Source organism: Corvus hawaiiensis, chromosome Z, assembly GCF_020740725.1.
Source record: "Corvus hawaiiensis isolate bCorHaw1 chromosome Z, bCorHaw1.pri.cur, whole genome shotgun sequence".
Taxonomy (NCBI): Eukaryota; Metazoa; Chordata; class Aves; order Passeriformes; family Corvidae; genus Corvus; species Corvus hawaiiensis.
Window position 1 is genome coordinate 4,505,323 of NC_063255.1, and position 12,388 is coordinate 4,517,710.

The following is a 12,388-nucleotide window of genomic DNA, read 5'->3' on the forward strand; positions in this document are numbered from 1 at the left end:
TTCCTTCAGATACTGGAAATCTCCAATTAGGTCATCCCGAAGACTTCTCCTTTCCTGGCTAAACAATCCCAATTCTTTCCTCATAGAAGAGACGTTCCATCCCTCTCATCAACTTGGTAGCCTCCCCTCTGGACTTGCTTTAGCAGTTCCATGTCCTTCCTGTGCTGGGACCCCAGAGCTGGGTGCAGCACTGCGGGTGAGGTCTCAGCAGAGCAGAGCAGAGGGGCAGAATCCCCTCCCTGGCCCTGCTGGCCGCGCTGCTTTGGATGCAGCCCAGGACACGTTTGGCTCTCTGGGCTGTGAGTGCCCATGGCTGGGTCATGTCCAGCCTCTCACCCACCAGCACCCCCAAGTCCTCTCAGGGATGTTCTCAACCTGTTCATCCCCAGCCTAGATTGATACCGAGGTTTGCTTTGACCTGGTGCAGCACCAGCACTTGGTCTTGTTAAACCTCATGAGGTTCCCATGAGCCACTTCTCCAGCTTGTCCAGGTCCCTCTGGATGGCATCCCATCCTTCAGGAATGTCAACTGTACCACTCAGCTTGGGGCCATCTGCAAATCTGCTGAGGGTGCACTTGACCCCTCTATGCCATTAATGGAGATATTAAATAACACTGGTCCCAATACGAACCTCTGACTGTCACCACTTGTCGCGGATGTCCATTGGGACTTTGAGCAGTTGGCCACTACCCACTGGATATGACCATCCAATGAATTACTTATCCACCAAACAGTCCACCTATTGAATTCATCTCTCTCCAACTTAGAGAGAAGGATGTTGTGGAAGACTGTGTCAAAGGCTTTACAGAAGTCCAGATAAATGACATCCATAGCCCTCCCCTTTTCCACTGATGTGGAAAAGTCACTCCATCATAGAAGGGCATTGGGTTGGTCAGGGAGGACTTGCCCTTGGTGAAGCTAAGCTGGATGTCCTGGATCACCTCTTGATTTAAGGCACGTTTCCATGTACCTTAGCGCAGCTTCCAGGAAGATCTGTTCCATGATCTTCCCAGGCACAGAGGTGAGGCTGACAGGTTGGTAGGTCCCAGGGTCTTCCTTTCTACCCTTTTCTAGGATTGGTACCATGTTTCCCTTTTTCCAGTCACCTGGGACTTCATCTGACTGCCATCACTATCTTCTTCAAGTGCCAGCTGAAGCAAACACAGAACACTTCTGAAAGCCTGAGAAAATAAATCTTCTCAATTTCTACCTACCAGTTCAAAGTCTCCCAAGATTTAGGGCCAGCAGAATTCTTGAATGCCACTGGGTTTTATTTAGTTGCAGCTTGTGACTAAGTTGCTTATTCTATATGTCTGTAAAGGTAATGCAACATACCTAACAATGGCCTAAGAAATACACATTGAAGGTAACTCTGTTTAAGAAAAAAAAGGCTTTTGAATATGGTAAATAGAATAGGAAAATGCCTAACATAGTGGTCAGTTAGGAGCAGTGTCCTGGTATTTTTCACAATAAATAGTAAAGGAGGTTAAAATTAAAATATAAAAATAGAACAGCCTCTGATATGGTCTGCTAGGTCCAAGTGTTCTGTACCACTCTGATGTTATTTTGAAACAGTGAAGAAGTGACTCAACACAGTAAAACTGGTAAGTTTCTAAAGCCAGTTTCTGTCACCATTTTCCTATTTACAAACTGATTTTACGTAAAGTGCAAATTAAGATAATTCCACTCAATGCCTGTGGGCAATAAGACATTAAAGACTTCATTATGTCTTTGGTGCTTAATTCAGACTTACATGCCTATATATTAAAACAAGAGCCTTGAACTCCAGATATCATGCTATCATGAAAAACAGTCAACATCCTCATCTCAAATTAAGGTAAATGTCTTCCTTGCTGTTTTACAAATGGTCCAAGCCAACATTGCTGGTTTTTGTTGTAATACAATATGTACATGGCTGGGAATTTGCGATGCTTCCAAACTAATTCAGGATTCATCTGTCTCCAGTTGTGCAAGTTTACATAAAAAAATGGGACAAAATGGTTCTGTCCTTCATTCTTCAATCTCAGGGCAGATTTTGTGAGCAAATTCAACCTTAAACATTACAAGACTGGATCACTTATTGCACAACTAATTTGCCAGCTGTAGGTCTCAAGGCAGAAAGTCTCTTCAAATTCTGCCTTTCTCCAAATTAGCCCTCCCTTTACAGGAAATCAAAATAAAACACAATCTCATCTTTCCCAAAGAGATCCTCACCTCCTTCTGGTCTTGCTCCTGACATATCCTCTATGTGAAGGTTCAGATATTTCTACTTCCTCATGACAGAGTACCTGTAAGACCTCTCAAGTCTGTGGAAATCCATATCCTCTTCTTATTATGGGTCCATCCAGTCTCCAGTTCTCTGTTCTAGCCCATGAACAATCCTGTTTCTTTTCCACACCAAGTAACATTAGGATCCACTGAGTTTCACCATTTTATCTTCCTTGAGAGAATTTTTCCCGCAAACCAACTCCACAGAAAGAGACTGTCAAATCTTGAGGGATCTTAGCAGTAAATAGAAATACTCAACAAGAGACATGAAGAAAAGGGAGCTGAATTCCTCTCAGGGATGCTCACTGACAGCACAAGAGGCAGTAGACAAAAACGGAAATGTGAAATTTCATTTGAACACAAGATATGAGGGTGGTCAAAGAGGCTGCCCAGCAGGCTGTGGAGATCTCATTTGTGGACATACTCAAGAGGCAACTGGACATGGCTCTGGGCAAGCTGCTGCAGCTGACCCTCTTGAGCAGGAGGGTAAACTAGATGACCTCATGAGAATATTCCAACCAGTATGATTCTGTGAAATCTCATTTCCAGCTGTGTGAGCTTGTTCGAATGCTCTCCCTCAACAACGGGACTCTCTAGACTTACATTTCACCAGCCTCAAGCAAAACATGACACACAAGGGCTGACTGAACCATCTGTCATGAGGCAGATCAGCATTTGCCAGCACTACACTTCATCCACCTTTATGTTGCTACTTGCGTTGGTTTTGCATGGCCTGTTTTTTGGTAGCAGGGGAGCCACAGAGGTGGCTTCTGTGAGAAGCTGCTGGAAGCTTCCACCGTGTCCAGGAGAGCCAATCCCTGATGGTTCTGAAGATGGACGTCCTGCTGGCCAAGCCTGGGCCAATTAGAGATGATGGTAACACCTGTGTGATAACATATTTAAGAAGAAATTAGAACAGAAGTAGTTTTTGCACAATTTTTATTCCATCCAGAGAAGAGGAGGTGAGAACATGTGAGGGAAAACAACATGGAGACACCAAGGTCAATGAAGAAGGAGGGGGAGGAGATGCTCCAGGCGCTGGAGCCCAGGTTCCTCTGCAGGCCGTGATGCAGACCATGGTGAAGCCGCTGTGCCCCTGCAGCCCATGGGTCCATGGGGAATGCAGAGATCCACCTGCAGCCTGTGGGGGACGTGCCCCTGCTGGAGCAGGTGGATGCCTGGAGGTGGCTGTGATCCAGTGGGAGACCCAGTGGAGAGAGGGCCCTTGCTTCCAGGCTGGAGCAGCCTGTCCTTGTAGGACTGCACCCCGTGGAAAGAGTGACCCATGCTGCAGCAGTTTTGGGAGGACTGTGCTCGTGAGATTGGGGCCACGCTGGAGAAGTTCAGGGAGAACTGTCTCCTGTGGGAGGGACCCCACAGTGTCACAGGGGAAGGACTCCTCTCCCTGAGAAGCGGAAGAAAATCTCGGGTGATGAACTGACCAAACCCCCATGCCCTGTCGTTGGAAAGGAGGGAGGGGATGGGGGAAGAAAAGGTGTCTTTAAGGGCTTATTTTACGTCTATTTATCCTCTTCTGAATTTTTATTAATAAACTCACTTTGTATCTCTAAGTTGAGCCTGTTTTGCCCTTGGAGTGTTTTCTCCTGCTACTTAACTCAGGAACCCTTCGTTAAATTTTCCTCTCCTCTGCCCAGCTGCAGCAGGGGAAAGGCGAGTGAGCAGCTTTCATGGGTGCCTAGCATTTGCCCAGTGTCAAACCACAACAGTACTCCACCCTGCTCAGTTATGTTCCTTGCCATTTCACTTTCACAGGCAATTTTTGCCAGTTCACTATTCATCAGTGCTCCAAAACCATCCATAAAGTTTGATAAAACTCAGTCCTAATACCGAAGCTTTGTGGAATCTTGCTTTAGCCAGGTTGAAAACTGCTTATTCACTCTCTTGATTTCTGCCTGTTACTTAGATGTTAGCATTTAAAGTCTGACTGCACCACCACCCAGCTTCCCTGAGAGCCTCTGCACTGCAGCCTTCTGAAGGACCAACTCCTCTCATTCAGCCATGCATTTGACACTGTACTTGCAGAATCTCAAGAAAGAGGCTGAAATAAATTTGTTGATTTCTTCACAAGTCCTTCAGGAGGTGGAGGATGAAAAGGAACTTCTGCAGAGCAGAACAATTCCTCAGGAGAGGAAATACATCAAAATGCTTCAACAAATGAGTACAGCTAGCAGCAAAAACCTAGATGAGGACTCCTGGGATCTGGGGTCTATCTGCACATGAGGCATTACAGTAACATTGAATAAAATGCTTTAAAGCTTTAAAGCCAGGTAAGAGAATATGGGACTCTCACCACTTCCTACACCCACAGCCGTTCAATAAACAATCTGCATCTTTTATTCCTGACCAGAGTGCTTGATGGCCAACATACAAGGATTTAATTTATGTATTTAAGAACTGAAAAACACAATTGCTAGTGAAGCAGCAGGCACTTGCTACAGATACATTAAACCAAAAAGCAACACCTGCTAACACAGAGTGTGGGAAAGATACAGGGCAGAGCATTTCAGCAGCTGAACGAGGTGAAAAGCTGTTTGTGCATGTAGTTGTTGCATGTAAACTTCCTTGCATACCTGCCTGAGGTTTAAAGTTGAGTTCGTAAAGCATCAGGGTGAAAGTATAGTTTTTAAAGTCTCTGTTCCTTTGCAAGCTCAGTCAGTGAATCAGGAGTCATTCCCACAATCTAGATGTATGAGAATTTCTAGTTTTTCTCAGTATCCTATAAAAATATCTGCAAGATATCTTTGTCATTTTAGTAAAAAAAAAAAACCAACAAAACCAAAACCAAATTGAAACAGTTAATAAACAGATTACTTCCCATTAAAATAAAGACTACTTGGTTTAAAATACTTCTGAAATTACTCATGGTGTAGTTTTGAGACACTGCCATGCAACAAAATAACCAGCTGTACACTGTTGGGGTCCCTCCCCCGCCGTGTAGCCCTGGGAGAGGGGCCCTGAGGGCACAGACACGGGGTTTCCTGCCCCTGCTCAGCCTCGTTCCCATTGGTTGGTTTGTGTTTCCTGCGCGGGCAGAAGGACCCTTGGTCCCGTGACTGGGACAGTTCCTTGGCAGAGCTCCGGCCATGCGGCTGGAGAAATAAACATCTCTGAAACAGCTATCAAGAATCTGTCTGTCCATATATATTTCCTTTCCACGGGACTCCTGGTTTGATATATGCGTGTTGCAGGATCCCCACTGCAACAAATGGTGGAGATTTGAGAGCAGAACGATCCCCGATCCCTAAGCGACTGATTTGTGTGAGTAAACCCTGGAAACTTTGGATTCCTCTTCTTGGTTTTGCTTTGCTATTCCATATCTAAACTATGGAGGAACCGTGGGAAGACTCTTGGCTCTCAGAGCCGCATATGGACATTTATCTTAAACTTAAAATGATTCTTGAACAACGATTTGTAAATTTTAGCTTGATTCAAGCTCAAAAGAACTGAAACACTTCCTGGCATGGTTGTTTAAGAACTTTTTCTATGTTTCTTGGGATTTAATTATTACCAAGGGCTTTTGGAAAACCGTTTGGACACAGTTAATACTAGAGTCAAAATATATGCCGATGGAAGAATATTTTCGTGAATATTATTTAGTTACCGAGACTGTTGAGCAATGTCAGCTGTGTCCTGGCGAAGGGAAGCCTGGCGCAGGGACCGTGCGGCCCAGGCCACGTGCACCGAGCGCTCTGAGAGCAGCAGCGAGGCAGTTCCCGCGCGCGGGCGGAGCCACGCGAGCCGCAGTGTCGGTGGCGGAGCGAGGCGCGGCGGGACCCGGCAGTGCCCGCCCGGTCCTGTGCAGCGCGTGGTGGAGCGAGCCCCGGGAACGCCCGACCGAGAGGGGCGGCGCGCGGGCGGCGGCTGGCGGCGGTGGCGATGGAACGGAGCCGCGCCCAGCCGAGACGCGCGCTGGAGCAGGGCGCGGGGGAGTCGTCGCTCGGGGGCCCGGCCGAGACGTGGGTGCAGCGCCCGGCAGCGGCAGCGAAGCTGCGACCAGAGGAGGCGACGCACGGAGAACTGAGCGGCGTGGCCCGGCCCGGCCCGCGCAGCCCCGAACGCGACCCCGGGAAGAGCGCGCAGGCACCAGCAGCCCCGACAATTCCAACACGGGAGCGACCGAAGGAGAGAGCAAAGACGCAGCGAGACAGAAAACAGCAGCCACTCGGAAAAAGGAAAAGATCATAGCAACTAAGACCTTAGGGATAGTAAAATGGTATAATGTTAAGCAAAATTATGGTTTTATAACAAGGTGTGACAACCAGCAAGACATATTCGTGCATAGAACTGCTATTAAAAAGAATAACCCTGAAAAATGCATCCCAAGCTTGGGAGATGGAGAAGTGGTGGAATTTAATATTGTACTAGGGAGAAAAGGGTTACAAGCATCGCAGGTCACTGGGCCTGATGGTGTTCCTGTAAAAGGCAGTATATATGCAAAAAATCGTAGTCATGTTAGACAGTATCTCCATTGTAAACCCCCCCTACAGTTTCCCTTTCCTAATCCCACCTTTCCCTTTTACTCTATGTCCTATTACCCCCAGTGTATTCCCAATCCGTTTTTTCATCCATGGTTTCCCTCACAAAACCATGCTTTTGCCAATTGTTTCCCCAAAAATCCCTTTCCAATGCCGAGTGGGGGATGAAAAGGGGGAGGGAAGAAGTTAAACCCTCTCCTGCCTCAGTTTCCCCAAAAGCATGCTCAGAGAATTCTGTCTCCCTTCTGTCAGCCCTAAGATGTTCCAGAGAATCTGTTTGGACATTTAAAGACTCAGGAGGGTGGCTTGTTTTGTTTTGAAACTGTTCTTGTTATGTTTATCCAGTTGTTTTCATTCTCCTTTTATTAAAATAAAACGGGTGAGGTGTTGGGGTCCCTCCCCCGCCGTGTAGCCCTGGGAGAGGGGCCCTGAGGGCACAGACACGGGGCTTCCCTGTCCCTGCTCAGCCTCGTTCCCATTGGTTGGTTTGTGTTCCCTGCGCGGGCAGAAGGACCCTTGGTCCCGTGACTGGGACAGTTCCTGGGCAGAGCTCCGGCCATGCGGCTGGAGAAATAAACATCTCTCTGAAACAGCTATCAAGAATCTGTCCATATATATTTCCTTTCCACGGGACTCCTGGTTTGATATATGCGTGTTGCAGGATCCCCACTGCAACAGTACACTTTCTCTGCTCAGAATTTACCTATCAGCAATTTCCATTTTCTCAAAGTGCTAAGTTATTGGATATTGTCTATATCGTATGACCAATTCAATTGTTTCCTGAATAACTCATGAAACATTCTTAGTTTAAATCACAACTACCAACCATCAGGCAGGCCCCACAGCCTTCTGTTACTTTCCCTGATTAACACCAAAGATTGTTCTGGTGCAAATATCAGAAAAACAAATGTAACTTTTGGGTCAAATATTCGCTTCACCTAAACATTTTCTGTCGCTTTTTAAATGCTGCTTTAATAATAATTTTTGCTGGTTAAAACTCCAGTGGGAGGGGATGACAACCTGCAATCACAGTCAACATGACTAATTTTTTGTCCTCATTTTAAGCAGTGTCTCTTCATTAGCACTACACTCCATTATAGAATTGGATAAGCTTTCCAGAGATTAATATAAAACCTGAAAACTGAAAACTTTCCTACTATCTGAATCAATATGCACATTCAGCGAATTGTTTTACCTAAGAATATTAATTGTGAACGTTTTGGACTTTTCACAGGTTTGGAAGTGACAGCTTGACTTCAAAATTGGCTTGTACTTTATTAAAATCAGGTTAAGAAATCTTTAAAAAGAGAAAAATACAGCATTAAACCTTAGGTCAAGTAATATACTTCTGTTGAGCATTTTCCCTTCTTCAGAAAGAGAACAAAAAGTCAACTGCCTGCACAACTCCAGCCCAGGTAAACTTCTTTGCCACCTGCCAACATCCACTGCTTAGTTCAGAAATGACACACACCTTGATGTGGGTTGTGATTTTGTTCCCTATAATCAACTTCTGAGAGGCATGCTCTACTTACGTTTATGTATTGCTGGTGGAATTTGTTTGTTTGCAGCAAATTCTTTTACTCCTTTTCACTTCATTTTAGACCAAAACCGATCACCCATTCTGTATAAATTTGAAAACTCATTCCTTCATGATAAGTATTTTCAAGCATGCAATATAAACTAGTTAGTGCAGTAGTACACATTCAGCCTAACAAACTGCTGCCCCACCACTGTGAGGAGCAGAGGATGTAACACTTGTAAGCACTTCTTATGAATACCCAATTAAATTTTAAAGGGGGTTTGTGGTGATCTGTTTACTCACTGCTTTTTTAATCCCATATTGCTCCCCCCACTTTCCCCTGCTCTAGCCCTGGCCACTCCCTCAGGTTCTCACTATTGGTTCCTGTACCCCAACTCCGCCCAGGGACCGCCCCTGAGCCCCTGACAAAACCCCCCTGAGCCCGGGTCATGAGGTCTCTCTGCCTCTGGGGGTCGCTGGGACAAGATGTGACTGTTAAAAGATCCTCTTAAACCCTCATGGAGAGACCCTTCTCACCTCCTTCACCATCACTGGTTGTAAGGCTGACAGCTGCCGGAGCAAAACCGCGGAGCCGTCCGAAATGGACTGCGGGAGGGCAACCATGGTCGCACTGCCCTGAGCAGCTCCACTGAGCTCTCAGGGAAAGCTGCAGCTCGCTAAACTAAACCTAGCACTACTACAGGGGTTGTCTCCACTTAATTTGATTTCATTTTCCCAAGAGTCAGCAAAATGTGTTATGAACAAGCTATTGAACCTTATGAAATGTTTCTACTGAAGTAGTCAAATCTGATTACCTGGTGATTAGTCATCATTATTAATTGCAGTTAGCAGTAAGCTGGAAATTATGAACATTTTAAAATTAGTAATCATTTATTTGTTGAAGCAGCAGCATTGAAGCAAGACAAGTAAATGAGTCTGAAGAGCCTTCAAAATGTGTATGTGTTACAAAGGTGTTGCTTCTGCTAAATGAAGATGTGCCATGTTCACTGTTCCATATGTGAACTGCAATTTAGGAGCATTACTAGAGTTTGGAATTGAATAAAAACTAAGGAAAAAAGGCAAGCATACTAAACACTATTGAATATTAACTGCAAACCTGGTATCTGCGGTAATATGATGTAAAGAAGTGATTTTATCATTGCTGAATCATCAGAGAAAAGAGCACATCTGTTACAATTTGTAGCTACAAGCTAGGATTCTGCTTAGGACTTTGGCCTTCACTCCAGATACCCTGGGAGAACATGTCTGAATACCTGATTTTCCCTCCTGCAAATCCTCTAAGGCTTATAATCATGGAATCACAGAATGGTTTGGGTTGGAAGGGACCTTAAAACCACTGTTCCAACCCCTCTGCCATGGGTACAGACACCTTCCACTACACCAGGGTGCTCAGAGACCCATCTGAAATAGTCTCTAAATTTAGGGGAAATACACTGGAAAAAGCTGATGAGTCATTTGCCCATGCAAAGACCCTGAGGAGAAAGAACTAGACATGAATGGCCTGCACGTGTGTTCGTCCCTGGAATGGTGGAACCCCTTCTCAGTGAAGGAACTGTTGGAATCCTGGGTTCAGAGAATTTCAGTCTTTCAGTGCTGACAAGCAATGATCCTCAGAAGCACACTGCGTTTGACGTGAGGCCTTGGGAAAGGTTTCTCAAATTGTGTGGTAACACTGAGGTTGTTGCTGTGTAATTAAAGTTATATCACTGGGTAGAATATGTAGAGGTGTAGAAAAATTAGGTTTATGGGATTTAGTAACAAGATGGAGGATTTTGGGTGTGGGTTTGTTCTTCTTTCCTCCTTCTTCACAAATCTGGGTGTTCTGGTATTGGTTCAAAAAACCCGCAGTGCAGATCATGAATAATTAGTTATTAGATTATAAGTAAAAATAAATTAGTTTGCATTCCATAATTGGATAGTGTGGACTTTAAATGGCCTTGGAAGTTAGAACTTGGGGCCATTTTCTGTTGGGGTCCCTCCCCCGCCGTGTAGCCCTGGGAGAGGGGCCCTGAGGGCACAGACACGGGGTTTCCCTGCCCCTGCTCAGCCTCGTTCCCATTGGTTGGTTTGTGTTCCCTGCGCGGGCAGAAGGACCCTTGGTCCCGTGACTGGAACAGTTCCTCAGCAGAGCTCCGGCCATGCGGCTGGAGAAATAAACATCTCTGAAACAGCTACCAAGAATCTGTCTGTCCATATATATTTCTTTTCCACGGGACTCCTGTTTGATATATGCGTGTTGCAGTATCCCCACTGCAACATAATGGTGGAGGAATGCGGGCAGAACGATCCCCGATCCCTAAGCGACTGATTTGTGTGAGTAAACCCTGGAAACTTTTGATTCCTCTTCTTGTTTTTGCTTTGCTATTCCATATCTGGACTATGGAAGAATCGTGAGAAATGTGGCTCTCTGAGCCACAGAAAAAAATGTATCTAGAAGTTAAAGGAATCCTTGAACAACAAAACAAGAAAGTATTGGAACCAGGAGATCTAGAACTTTTTTTTAACTGGCTTTTAAAAATTTCTTCTATATTTCTTGAGACTTACTTTTTGATACTGAACCTCCTGGAACTAGTCAAGAGTGTTTTGGCACGAGATCTGGGATGAAATAAGGGATCAAATGAAACATGCATTAGTGATTGAACCCTTGCGTGGATCCCTCGTGGTCAGTGAAGCTATTCAGGGGCATTTATATGGTCCCATTACCCCTAAAGCAAAGGATGGCCATAGTCCCGCGGCCGAGGCCGCGCGGCCGCCATCCCGGGAGCACATGACTGCAGCCGTGCCAGGGGAGGTGCCTGCGCTGGATGCACCCGGCCCCCTCAGGAGCCCGTGCCTTATCGCGGACCCCATCCCTGTCTCGGGGTCCCCGGCCATGCGACCGCGAGTGAGGGAGCGATGCCGCAGGCACCACGGGTGCCGTGGGCCACGAGCAGCCAGGAACCGGGCATCGGCGTGGCAGGCCGCTCTGAGAGACTGGCTTGGAGAGCCCTGCGGAGGGAGAAGCGGCGATTTCCACAGCAACACGAGAAGCCACGCAGCGCCGAGCAGAAACGGGGCCGCTCTCAAAGCAGCGTGGAGTTGGCGGAGCGAAACCACTCACAGGGCACGGGGCCGGCGGCGATGGCAACGCGGGGCCGCGCAGAGCCCAGACACGCGCCAGAGCAGCGCCACTTGGAGAGTGCGGAGCAGCCGCAACGCGGGGGCCCGGCCGAGACGTCGGAGTCAGCGAGGCGGCGGCCACGCAGGACCAGCAGCCAGGACGAACACGCAAGCACGTGATAGGAGGAGTTGTAGCCACGAAAATCACAGGAACTGTGACATGGTACAATGTGAGAAACAACTATGTATTTATAACACGAGATGATACAGGGGAAGATTTATTCATCCATAGAACTGCCATTAAAAGGAATAACCCTAAAAATTACCTGCAAAGTGTAGGAGATGGGGAAGTTGTACAATTTGATATAGTGCAAGGAAAGAAGGGTTTACAAGCAGCAAATGTTACTGGGCCTGGAGGTATTCCCGTCAAAGGCAGCCGTTATGCACAAAATTATAAACAATATCCATCCCAGCAACTCCCTTACCCGCAACCTACCTTCCCCTTTTACCCTACACCCAATATGAACCCTTTCCTAAGTTCACCCTATCCCCAGTTTATTCCTAATCCGTTTTTCACCCCATGGCTTCCCTATACAATTCCATTTCCCTACAATTCCTCTCCGATGCCGAGGGGGGGATGAAAAGCGGGAGAGAAGAAATTAAACCCTCTCCTGCCTCAGTTTCCCCACAAAGCATGCCCAGAGAGTTCTGTCTCCCTTCTGTCAGCCCTAAGATGTTCCACAGAATCTGTTTGGACATTTAAAGACTCAGGAAGGTGGCTTGTTTTGCCTTGAAACTGTTCTTGTTATGTTTATCCAGTTGTTTTCATTCTCCTTTTATTAAAATAAAACGGGTGAGGTGTTGGGGTCTCCTCCCCTGCCGTGTAGCCCTGGGAGAGGGGCCCTGAGGGCACAGACACGGGGCTTCCCTGCCCCTGCTCAGCCTCGTTCCCATTGGTTGGTTTGTGTTCCCTGCGCGGGCAGA